The sequence below is a fragment of the Plectrocnemia conspersa genome, unplaced genomic scaffold (genome assembly GCF_051122295.1).
Source record: "Plectrocnemia conspersa isolate PC_06_02 unplaced genomic scaffold, ASM5112229v1 ptg000008l, whole genome shotgun sequence".
Lineage (NCBI taxonomy): Eukaryota > Metazoa > Arthropoda > Insecta > Trichoptera > Polycentropodidae > Plectrocnemia > Plectrocnemia conspersa.
The window spans coordinates 20,245,912-20,259,182 of NW_028277172.1; the positions used below are offsets into that span (position 1 = coordinate 20,245,912).

General features: G+C 33.2%; 1 protein-coding gene and 1 long non-coding RNA gene across 5 annotated transcripts in view; one reads left to right on the top strand and one right to left on the bottom strand.

Moving 5' to 3' along the window:
* KrT95D (phosphofurin acidic cluster sorting protein KrT95D) overlaps positions 1-13,271 on the bottom strand; it is a 100,794-nt gene that overhangs the window by 36,750 nt on the left and 50,773 nt on the right. The gene's annotated exons all lie outside the window — the stretch shown is intronic.
* Positions 3,475-6,861, top strand: LOC148233301 (uncharacterized). The gene is made up of 2 exons (XR_015810327.1): positions 3,475-5,663; positions 5,713-6,861. It is a non-coding gene; the product is annotated as an uncharacterized LOC148233301 (long non-coding RNA).

Below are 13,271 nucleotides of genomic sequence, written 5' to 3' on the forward strand. Positions count from 1 at the left end.
ATTTATATAAACGGATCTAGGAAAATACATAAGGATATTCGAAACGATTTTTTTTAACAAAATCAAGTACCATTAATTATTTTAATTATTTAATTTTATAAGAAAAAAAATATAATAACGATATCTGTTAGAAGAATATACTATCAAAAATATAATTAATCCCTTTTGGTGCCCTAAAATATTCAAAGATGTCAGTAAGAGTCTGTTGAAGTGCCCGATAAGCATGTGGTATTATAACTTGACCACGTGACCACGATGCAGCGCTCGTCATGCGTGTTAACCATTGGACGCCTACGCGCATACTGAAATTGAACCGAGTTACTCGTTCTATCTCAGATTTCGAAAAACCATATCATTATCTCTCTCACTGTCGTCACTTAACACGCGAGAGAGCGAAATGTGAAGTATCTTAACGCTCGCGCTCGAAAGAGCAGCTCCGACTTCGGTCCCTTTGACTCGGAAAATATGCGGACAATGTTCGGAAGCGCTCGAAACTGGCCAAGTCGACTGAATTACCCCCACTTTATCTCCTGTTCTCGGTAACCTCGGACAACTTCCGAGAGATTTTAGAACAGGCAGAACCGAACTCGACCGAAGTATCCCACTATATTCTCCGTCCTTGGTCAACCTTGGCCAACTTCCAGAGAGTATAGTGCAGGAATAATAAATTTCATGCAGATTTTTTTAGACGCTGGAAAGGGTTTTTACGAAAACATATTTTTAGCGTTTTTGTACTGCGAGTAAATGTCGATACGCAATTTTTTTCAGCGTGCTTTTCACATTATAAAAAATGACATCTAAAAAACGAGACAAAATAGAGAAAAAGTAATGATTATTCTTTGTACTTCTTCGAAGCAAATAAGTTAGTGTAATGTTCTTGATTTTATATAATAAAAGAAATAGTTTGAAAAATTAAAAAAAATGATAAAAAGTAATATCGGTTACAGAGTATGTATTTTTACTTACTTATTAAAGCGATAATGCATCATTATTATTAATACAAACCGAAATACAAATTATCATACGCAACACTGTTATCGAGTCATTATAACGTAAAATAAATCACTATCAATTTGAATAAAGCCATCAATGAAAATTTATCAACGATGATGTAACATTACTTAATCATCATTTAAAACAACGTCCGATTGATTAACTTCAAGATTTTATCTTAAAAAATGAAATACTCTAATTGATAAGATACTATAATTCACGGTCATAAGTCATAGGATTGGATACTAAATTTTGCGGGGTCGTAAATAATTCCATTACCGTCGAGGGACATTTTTATAATCTATCTAAATAATATTATATACACTCTTCTCGTCAATAATAAAATGTACATAATGCCCATTAAATTTTATGGTACACTATATGTAATTGGTTGGCGTGACTGAGTTTCGAACTGGTTGAAAAACCTTCCTTCGCACAGCGAACGTAACCTTCTCGAAATCACCGAAAATAACAATGCGCAATATGAACGCCGATGGGGAACCATTGGCGCGCGAATAAAAAACATATAAAACCCGGTAGGATCGAGCCCTTATTGCGGTTAATTCTATATGATTATGAATTTAATTGGCAGTCTCTGGGTTACATGGGTTACAATCTCGTTAGGAATCCATGCCACCAATTATGGGATCCACCCTCTAATGGTTTAACCTGAATAGTTTTAATGAGTGGATCGCGACCAACATATATTTCAATACGATTACACATGTGGGACAGAACCCTTATCAAATTGCCTTGAATTATATATGTATACTATTATACTAGCATCATAAACGTTGATAAATCAACGGAGAGTTATTATAAAAAAGTAATATTGCCTAAAAACTGACTTAACCTTAATGAAAATACAATTTGAGAAACGCTGTTCTAGCGCAATCTGTTTTGATACAATTAGCGCCTATTTAATGATATATACACGTACATTACAGTGCCCATATATAATTATAATAATAGAACAACCGTAATTAGTTATTTTTGTTATATTAATAAAATATATAGAATCAAATATGTCATGCGTCATTCAGTCTAAAAAAACAACATGAACCTAATATTGTAAAGAGGCTTATCGGACTACTATTTGCTTAAAAATAGCAATGCTGCTAATTATTCAAGTAGCGCTACATACAATGCTGATTCACTGCTATGGGTTGTGGAGCATACCAGCTGGTGATAAATAACGAAATAAAATATTAAGTCGGGCATAAAAATCGACCGAAAAAAATGCTTATTGTAAATCTTCTGTTGTAAAACTGCAGACATTACCCAATGTATTACAACTGGGTAAAGACAAACAAAAACTATTAATTAGGCAGTGAGATATCAGACCGATATCAAAGTCAGTGACATATATTTTAAAAATTATAAGCTATTATTACAGATTGCAATCAATCTGTGATGATCGATCGGAATTAAAATGATACGATATTAAATAATTCAGATATCCGATACACTATAGAAATTAAAAAACACAAGGGTCCATATGGAATTCAAACCCAGGTCATTCATTGACTGTTTTTATGAAGCAACATTATATATATCCGCTAAATTGTTTTATGCATGAATATAAACGTTTATTACCAGATTAATACAGAAAAACATACACGTCAACACATTACGGTCCATTCACGCGTTTACGCGTGATAGCGATTTAAGACTATTTACAGCTATTTATTTAAATGTGGACCTAAAGCTACTAAAAAATAAATATATGCCTTTAAAACATTATGTGTTTATTATAAACATTTTATGTTCATACTTAAATTTAAGTTTGCTTTTGTCGTTGTTACCGATTCTGGAGATTAGTATTAATATGCTTTTGTGTAATATTTTTATAGTATTTCTTGTGATGGTTATGACAATGTTCTTTAAATTTACAATGCGAATCATTTTATTTAAAATTAAATATGATTCATATATGAATCACTGTGCATAATAAGATTTTCTTGCGAGATATTAATTTTTATTACATTGTATGCATTTTTTGTCCTTATTGAAACAATGTGTGTATTGCATTTTTCACATACTACGTATGTTTGGACTTTGCAATTAGAAAATTTGCAACTCAATCATAGATGGTTATGAAAAAAATATCTATTTTGGATCCTCGATTGAGAAGAAACAGATAAATTCTACTGAAGAAAGGTCATTCATTAATAACCATCAACATCAGCCACCGCTCCCCAGGCCTTACAAGAAACTATTATAGGATTATCATAATAGTATTTTCTAACGCCGTTCATAAGAGGCTCTATGAAAAAAACAAGCGATCTAAACACAGTTACAATTAGAAGTTAGCAGTGAGTTACATATGTACTGTAGTGAGCAAAAGTTTAAGGCCACCTGTTCGATATGCTTATATGATATATGACACCATCCACCCGCCTAATATATTTCAAATTGGACATTTTACTGTCGTTGAAGAATCAAATCATATGTTTAAAATACAAGAACCTCCTTCTTTCGTTTTTTGTATGTTATGGACTGTTTCAAAATTGGGTGATAAAAATGCATTTTACGACGTACAAATCTCAAACTTTGAATTGCTGTAAATGACAAAATAAATATTATATGGATAATATTTCAGTTATGTTCGTGTCCTAGTTAGTTCAGTAACGTGTAGAAAGCGTAATATATTTTATATGTAAAGGAGAAGGCTCTTTTATTTTAAAAATATGCTTTAATTCTTCAACGACAGTAAAATTGTTCTTTTAAAATATATTATGGCTTAGTGTCATATATCATATAAGCATATAAAATCAGGTGGCCACAAACTTTTGCCCACTAATGTATACAGGTTGTGACAAAATACTACACCAACATTTCATTTTTTGCAAGCAACTAATGTAGGAAAAAAAATTCGTGCGTTAAAAGATTTAAAGCTCGTTAGTATGCGATGATTTTTTACAAAGAAATAATAAATATATGTATGCTCAAAATTGAACAAAGGAGACTGTATTCAGTGTGCAGCAATTTGTGGTTCTGTCAAAACATTTTATCTCATTCTAAACTATTACTCATATCATAATTGGTAATTTGTGAATTAATTCGATAGTATTTAATAATAACTTTTAATTTTTTGTGTGTAAAACAGTGATTTTTGATAAAATATTATTAAAGAAACTCATATTTATCGAGAAATAACATAAAAATTCAACGTGTCTCATCAATCAGTGATGCGAATAAAAAAAATTTTAGTACTTGGAGAGCAACCTTATACGTCACAACCAGGGGCGGGCGGTGAGATACTTTCCCTCTCGATCGCTCGCGTGTTAAGTGACGAGAGTGAATGAGAGATAAGGGCATGCTGACGCGAGCGATCGAGAGGAAAAGTATCTCACCGCCGCCGGCGCCTGGTCACAACGAAATAAATGTAAAAACGCAAAATTTGTTTCTATTGCGTGTTACATATGAAGGTGTAACAGCTATATTAAATGATGAAGGAATCGAAATACCTAAGAGAACTTAACAACTTCGATTACTCGAAGTGGATGTTAAAAGCAACTTCGCAGTGAAAAAGACACGATTAACAAACATGATGAAAAAATACCGTTTCGAATGGGACTGCTAATGATTGGAAAAAGTTTGTCTTTAAATTATGTTTTACAATAACTTTTTATTTTTTTTCAATTCACGCTAAACATATAAATGTTTATGGTAATTTTTTTGTATGTATGTTTCTTTGACGAGACTATTATGTGCACATTGACCAAACATAGGCGACCTTAGGAGAAGTACAAAGAAGAATATATAAAAAGAGTCGTAAAGTTCAGTGATGTTATGGTCTGTTATTAGCGGCAAGGAGGATCAATGAATCAAGATCAATATAAAAACGTTTTGGTTAGAAATTTTAACCATATTTAATTGACAAAAACTATATTACATGGTAAGCAAAAATATACAAGTTTAACTTGTATATATAAATCCAATAGAAAATTGTTAAGCAGTTCTTAAATCGATCATATACAAGTGCTCAAGTACTAATTTAGATATTTTGAAAAAAAAAACATTAAAAGCATGTGGCTAAATGACCTAAAAATTATAAGTATAGAGTATGTCTAGAAGTACTAGTAATAATAAAAGAGAAAGCTGGTGTTACTAGATATTATTTTTTTTAATTAAAATGTGTAAAAATAGTGTTTTTACTTTTTTAAATTACATAAAAGCGTGTAGAAACCACAAACATATGAAAAATAATGTCTGGTCCAATTATTTTGTCACACCCATATTATCATCCCAAGAGTGTATCGATAATCTTTCTTCGATAGGCAAAACTTTGGGCGCATCTCGCGGATGTGCACCACAAATCAGTCTTATTTGCGAGTTTCTTCGATCAAAACCAAGGATCGACCTGCTCGTTTCTCGGCCTTTTGTCACGGTTGGCCGCTTCTGGAGTCATCATCGCCTTGCACGAGGGGGCCGCCACCGCCGGGCTTGCTGACACATATTCGCGAGGTGGAACTAGTTTTTGAGAGTGCAGTGCACCCTGTGGACAAAGAGCCCCTTGGGCGGGCGCGCGCCGAATTGGGTCGTTGGGTCCTTTCGGCATATTGATTTTCCGACTACTACAACTCGACTGGGTGCCGACGACGACGACGACGCAGCTCGCCTGGATTTGTATTCATGAATGAGCGCGCATATTCAATGGCGATGGTGTGTACCGGTCGCAAATTTGGACTGCCACTTGGCGAAAAGCAAGTGTAGTTGTACCGGTCGCGTTCCACGCAACGCAGCGACGAGAGGCATGCAAGGTCTCGCGGACGGTAAACAAAGGAGTGTATGTAGTTTAGCAGCGATTGGGAGTCGTGACGTTTTAGATAATGGTAATGATGATGATGATGGCGATGCGGAGCGGATCATGAAGGCATTGTGTCTGCAGGTCCCCTAGCAGCGGACGCTGGAGCTGATTATCTTCGATTATGACCCTCGACGGGACGGGGCAATTGATAGTTGAGCGCTTCCGAAGAGGATCAAGACTTGTGTTGAGTGGGTACATCGTTTGTGAATAATGCGGACATTGCTTATTTAGATAAATCGCACTACAACTATAATACATTAAAAAAAAACAATATATATAAGCAAGATCAGAAGCCGAATTGGAAGAGGGGCTGAACAAGTATTCGTTTGAAACCAATACATATTTCGGATTGCTTTGTGATTTTAACCAATCGTCTCATCCACTACTGGAGCAGTGATCCAAACAAGACTATACCATGAACGATGTTTTGAATAATTCAACCATAAATTTGAGATACTTCTTATCATGACAATACATTTATCACAATTAAATTTAACCTTGGCCATAGTAGGGCACTTTTTAAAGTGCTTAGAAATATAATATAATGAATGACACCTGTCTAGGTATACCTTAAAGACGATGCCTAGTAAAATAGGTCCGAAACATATAATAGATCCGACGAATCCAACTATGAGCCAAGTTTAAAACACAGAACAGAGAATATATGGAAGCGGCGTTCGCGGTGAAAAACAATCTACGTCCAAGTCGTAACTCTGTTCACTGACAATCAGACGGCTTTGTCACGGCGCGGCGTGTGCGACGGATCTCCACATTATTTTTTTCAAAATTCGGTAGTTATGGGGACTATTCGTATTACGTGGAAAAAAAAATACTTTTAGATGAAGTTGTAGATTCATTAAATTAATATAAAATGTAAAGATTTGGTAGAACGTCAAATTATCAAAGTTCGCGGTATTAAATCTATTCAAAAATATTTGTGTGAGTTAAGAACATTTGCATTAACTTCACATTTTTATTTCAATAAGGCATACGCTTTGTCCGGAAATATTTTAATACTTGTTTGCCTTATAGACGAACATTAGCTAAATGGTACCACTTAATAGACGGGTAGTCAGGCTTCATCAGTGAATCACTTCATGCATTCAAATTAGAGGTCAAGAGTTCTAACTATATATTTATTTCTTTAGTTTGAGATGAAATGGCCATTAGGAAAAAAGTAGAATGTGATGGTAAAACATTAATTTTTGGCACGGAAATGAAGGGAGAGAACTTGAAAATTGCTGATGTTTATGTGCGTGTTTTCTAATCGATTCTATTAACTCAGATCAAAAAGCAGATTTAGAAAAACTCCACGACACTGATATAAAATATACTAATATTTTAATGGAAAATACGTTAGGGAGTACATTGAGCAGTTCCATTTTAAAAACAATATTTAATCATCCTATTTCTAAAAAATACGTTGATATTTTGTCTCGATTTTTAAAATTGCCTTATTTTAAGAATGTTTCCGGTACAACGAATTTATTTCGATTAATGAATTTATTAGATATTTTTAATTCCATTTAATACACAATGTAGGTGGACGAAGAGACCGGAGAAACATTGAAATGGAAAGGGAAATAGACAAGCTGGTGAGCTGGCTATTGTTTTATTGTTGTAATTATGCTAGTTTCTAACTAGTTTGGAAGCAAATGCTTTTGATTCTGATTTGAACTCTCTTTTGAAGTGGTAAACACACCAAAATAATCATTTAATATACCATAAATATGTATTTATTGTACATAAATACACCAAAGTGAAAAATTTGCTTTTAGTCGTGAAGCGTTGTCGAGCGCTAATGTCCTGGCTGCAGCGCCAGAATAAGGGACGCAATCGCGTTTCTCTCTAAGCTAAAAATCACCTACTTCGAAAAGTGTTTTATTGAATGCACGATACGTCGATAATGCAATGATCTGTATCAGCCCATTTTAATAGGGTATTACAATACAAATACGAATCCAGTTCCTTCTCGTAGCGATATGTATATGAAAAAAAATCTGAATCTTCTCAAACAATAAAGAGTACGTCGCTGGGTTTTCGTATTTGAGAGCGCTTCAAAGTAACGTATTATACAGAAAACGAAACGTCAGTACATTGTTAAATCAACATGCGCTCCGCATAACCAAATTATAAATATTTATATTTAAAAATATGATGTTAATCAAGTTATTCACAATTCCAAAGTCTTACTTTCGCCGGTGACCTTAAAGTATTATATATAAAGTATTGTAAAAACTTCAATTTTATATTGATAATTTATGTACTAATAGATTATGAAACAATTTGATTATTAAATAAATAATGCACAGAAGTGGTATTCGATTTGGGTGTCCTATTTCTCGAGGACTTTAGATTCCATCATAAAATAGAAAACATATGAAATTAACCCTTAAAGATGTTGCGATTGATATTTGAGGTCAAGATCAATGTATAATTTTTATAATCATCTCTCTGAGTTGTATTCTAAATAATGCATCCGACTCACTTTTAATCGCAAAGGTCCAAAAAAGTATTGTAAGGAAGAACTTGGAAGTTTCTCTTGTTGATAAGAAATTATTTAAATAAAGATTTACCCTTTACAACGAATATATAATAATAATTATTAATCATACAAATACTAATCCACGCGGTTTACCCCAGACACCCTCAGACACAGGAAAAACTCATATCCAACGTAATTCGCAGATAATACGAAATAAAACGATTTCCCAGCCATATATAAACATAGATTAAGGCGGGAACGAAAACTCCCCGAGGAATTTTCCGTTAACTCGAATAAATGAGTTGAATTGTCGCATTTTCATTCAAAATGGCACACTGTTCTCGGATAACGTGTCGTTTAGCATCAAAAACATTATCTAACGACGCTGGCTCGTTTCATATTCATTTTTCTACGTTATTACATCCTATCCAATGTATAATATAATAATAATAACAATAAAACAATACACCGTAGTATTTACTTCAACAATGATTATATCATGTAGCGTTTCGTTAAATTATCTGGCACAAAACAAAGCGAAATTATATTATAATATAAGGAAACCGCTCGTACATCTTCCGTCGTGTTATTAATTTAACTGCCGAGCGTCCTTTGAAACTGAATATAATGTAAATTTGCATTGGCGTACGTTTCCGACTGACGTTTCTCGGAAATCAAAACCATTAATGTTTACGTAAATGTCTAACAAGTATTTAAAAGCAACGGTACTCTAAGTGTTTAATGGATATTTATTAATATTAATCTTTCGTTTGAATTATACTTTTTTTGTTTTATGAACAAATGAAATAATAACAAATTGTTAATGACGTTGTTCTGAAACGGGACAGAATTAACTATAGATAATGGTATAAGTCGGTGACTAATAAAGGACGTCATTTTGGGGGCAGGTGGAGGCATCTGCCCCTCTTAAATTTGGGCAGAAAAATGCATGTCATTTAATGAGATACTATGAATTTTAATGAAATCGAAATATTCAATAACGACCACTGACTAGCAAACTTTTCCCCCCGTCCATTTGAAAAAGCTAAAATGACGTCCATGGTTCTAAACTATAAATTCTCATGTTATCTTCTCAAAGAAAATCTAAAAAATCAGTCTTGAATATATCTCAATTTTTTTTAATATGTCATTTCAGTGAAATCATTTTGGAATACCTTTTCGCTGATAGATATAATATATATTTATATAATTTATCTAGAAGGTGTTAAAAAAATTATATGATTTCAACTTTTTTATAAGTAAAGACAAAAAGACCGACAACGGGGCTTCGCCCTTGGCTTTCCAGGACCACACAGAATATTAACTACCGGTTTTTAATAAATACATATGTATATATAATATTTGTATGAATAACGTCATAATATATTTTAGGTATTTGGTTTATAAGATTTTATCAAAACTCAGATTTAAAAACTTAATGTTCATAGAAATTATTGTTTCTCAAATTCCCTTCTCCATTGTACATCTATTAAGCAAAACAACTTAGGAAGGTAGGACATTCTCAAATTAAGGCAGGCTTAATGAGTGGTTATGAAAATAAACTTTGAACCTTAGGTTTTAGACCTTTTGAAATTCAAAAGTGAAAATAATATTTCCTAAATATTTAGATCATTGTTGGTCTACACATCCAGAGACGTCATTTTGAGGTAGGGGGGCAGGTGGGGGTATTTATTCGCCTTGAATTTGGCCAGAAAAATGCATGTCATTTAATTAGAAAAAATGAATCTTAATGATATAAAAATATTAATAAATGCTAAAACTACGTCCCTGTTTAAATTCTCTGATAAATTAAGAAATTTTCGGGTTATCCCTTAAAGCATGAAAATATTTTTTTAAATACGTAATTTCAGTGAAATCATAACAAAGTATATTTTTACCGGTTATTTATCTAAAAGGTGCTAGTATAATTATATGATTTTAACTTTTCCATGTGTAATAATATAATATATACATTTTCATATATATCATTATTTATTTATATGCAAGTATTTTATTTTCACTAGTGAAGTGCAAATTTATTTCCACCGGTAGATATATAATTTAACTGATAGGCGCTAGTGAAATTATATGCTGCTCTAAAATGTCTATAAAACTCAATTTGGAAGTTGCGAAACGTCCATTTGCTGTTCAAACTCAAACCTAACCTAATGAAACTTTTAGAACTTTTATTAGGCCAAGTACAAAATAGAAACCTCAAGGAAAAATAGGCAGAGGAAGAAGTACAGACACACGTCGCATCTCGCATTATGCTCTATAGTTTGTATGCACAAAATATGCTAGCTATGCTTACCAATATTACTACGGACTTTTGATATGAGAACATATTCAAACTGAATTTTGGTCGATAGGAGGTCGCAAAAACAATTGTCACTTCTCAGTAGTAAAAGATTCACGTCAAAAGCAATAAAATTTATCGCAGTGGGAACGCTCATTGCCGAGCGCTCCCACTGCGCCGACACGATTTTATTGCTTTTGACGTGGATTTTTGACTTCTAAAAAGGGACAATTGTTTTCTGCGCTCTCCTATTGGTCGAAATTTGGTTTAGATGAGCTTCATTCGATTCCTACTTATTATAAAGCGTAATATTGTTACCGAGCGTTTCTACTGCGACCGCGACGACACGATTTTATTGCTTTTGACGTAGATTTTTGACTTCTGAGAAGTGATAATTGTTTTATGCGCTCTCCTATTGGTCAAAATTCGGTTTAGATATGCTTCATTCGATTCTCACTTAAGTCGTAATATGAACGATACATAGCCGAGCGTTTCCACTGCGACGGCGATGGCACGATTTTATTGCTTTCGACGTGGATTCTAACCAGAGACCCCCTTGAATTTGGCCAGAAAATACTATGAACCTTAATGAAATAGAAATATTAAAAAAACGACCACTTAATTTTGCCCCCTGAAATGACTATACCTTAACTTACGTGCCATAATTGCGATCGATCATCATTGATCACATTTTTTTATATAATTAAAATAAAATAGTGACAATTATTGATTGTAACTATTTAAAAAAAAAATTTGTCAAAGTGTCGAAGACGTTGCCAGTGCTAAAAAAATGTTTTGCAGCTAAACATGAAACGAAGCTCCAACAGCACGTCAACATCGCGGCACCAGACTCAATGTGTACAAATTGAAAAGACGGCTGAAGAGGACTAAGCCCTTCGAACTGGTCTAGTTATCATTAATGAAACACATTTACTACTACTGATTGTGTAGTGTAGACCAGAACACTTTTGGACGTCAATGGGTGAACATACCATGTCGATGATTACACAATTTCAATAACAAATATACCAATACTAACATCGGCGTATTCATAAAAAATTCACCCCAAACCGTATATTATACAAACGTGTTATTATTACAATATTTACACGAACATGCTATTAGCAACCAAGCGTGTTATAGACTAGTAAAATATGTTAGAAATGCATATACTGTGTGTGAATGAGTCAAAAACTATTCACCCCGTAGTGAACTAATCGTATACATACATCTATAACTTTTATCTCTGAATGGCCCGTTACACTTAATCTTATCTTTGAGCGACTATCGATACTTCTATTATGTACATTCATAGTATATATATAATGAAACTTGAGAAAGTCTGACGAGAGAGGCTCGCAAAGCTCGCTAAGGATTTGCGTCGGTATTCGAGAATCGTGAACTGGTATGCAGTTATATTCCATATACACACTATACATATGCAAAATAGTTTGAAAAGGCTCCATTTATATACGGTAAAGCGAAACTAGGTTAGCGAATCTCGAAGCGAAAACTTAGAATCTCATATCGCTAATTGATTGAGGCAAATTGCTGAGTTAATTTAATTGGACGAATGTTTGCACATTATTGAGTGGTTAGCTCATTCTCGTAATATTAGCTACTCGTATTATATTTCTATATAATATAGAAATCTTTTATTCTTAATTAAATACAGTAAGATAAGATAATTCGGTTTATATGTAAAATTAATGCGGTGACAAAAAATGCTAAATTAAACTGAATGTATTATTTGATAATATTAGTGCGATGCAACAATAAAAATGCAAATTTAATTACTCAATAATCTTATCTCCCATTCAATCTTTTTTATTAATACAAAAAATAAACCACGCCACCAAAGATATATCTACAATATCCTATTATCTCACAGATTGAAAATTATAATTATGATATGCAAATCAAAAATTAATACGCGACTAATAACTTCCGCTGCCATTTACATACATACATAAATAAGCTTCTAATATGAGAAACGATGAGAAAATTCCACCAAACACTGTCCACTATTCATCCATCCACCCGAGGGTCTATTTCCGTATGGCGAAAAAAGTTTCACTTCCTTTTTATTAGACGACGTTCGCCTAAGGAATTGCGAATGTGTCACGTAGCAAACAGCACACGTTTGGCGTTGCGAAGCGAATTTTAATGCGACTAGTAGATACGATTAATCCGGATCGATGAATTTGACGAATTTATCGGTTAGTTTGCTATTTGTAAAGCTTCCCTATTGGACACCACTGCTGCTTTGTCTACAGCAGGAACAATATTTCGTACTATCGAGCGTAAATCTTGGCGTTTAACAAAAAATAAAAATGCTAGTATTTACAGAAAATACACATGGCATACTCGGAGGACGGTTGTACAAAAAAAAAAACAACATTTAAATATATTGTTATTATTTACCGTCAGTGATTTATGATCGTTAGTCTTGCTCACCCGTTATCCATCGGTTGATGGTTAGCTCTCTAACAAGAGATGTGAACAGTTTTTTTAATACTTCATTTACGGTCGACATAAACGTGAAATAAAAATATTATATAATACACATTTTTTATACTAATCTAAAAAATTGCATAATAGCCTTCAAATACCAACGATTAAAGAACAGTATTATTAAAAAAGTATTTCGCGAAACAACACTAACTCACTAATTTTGTGTATCG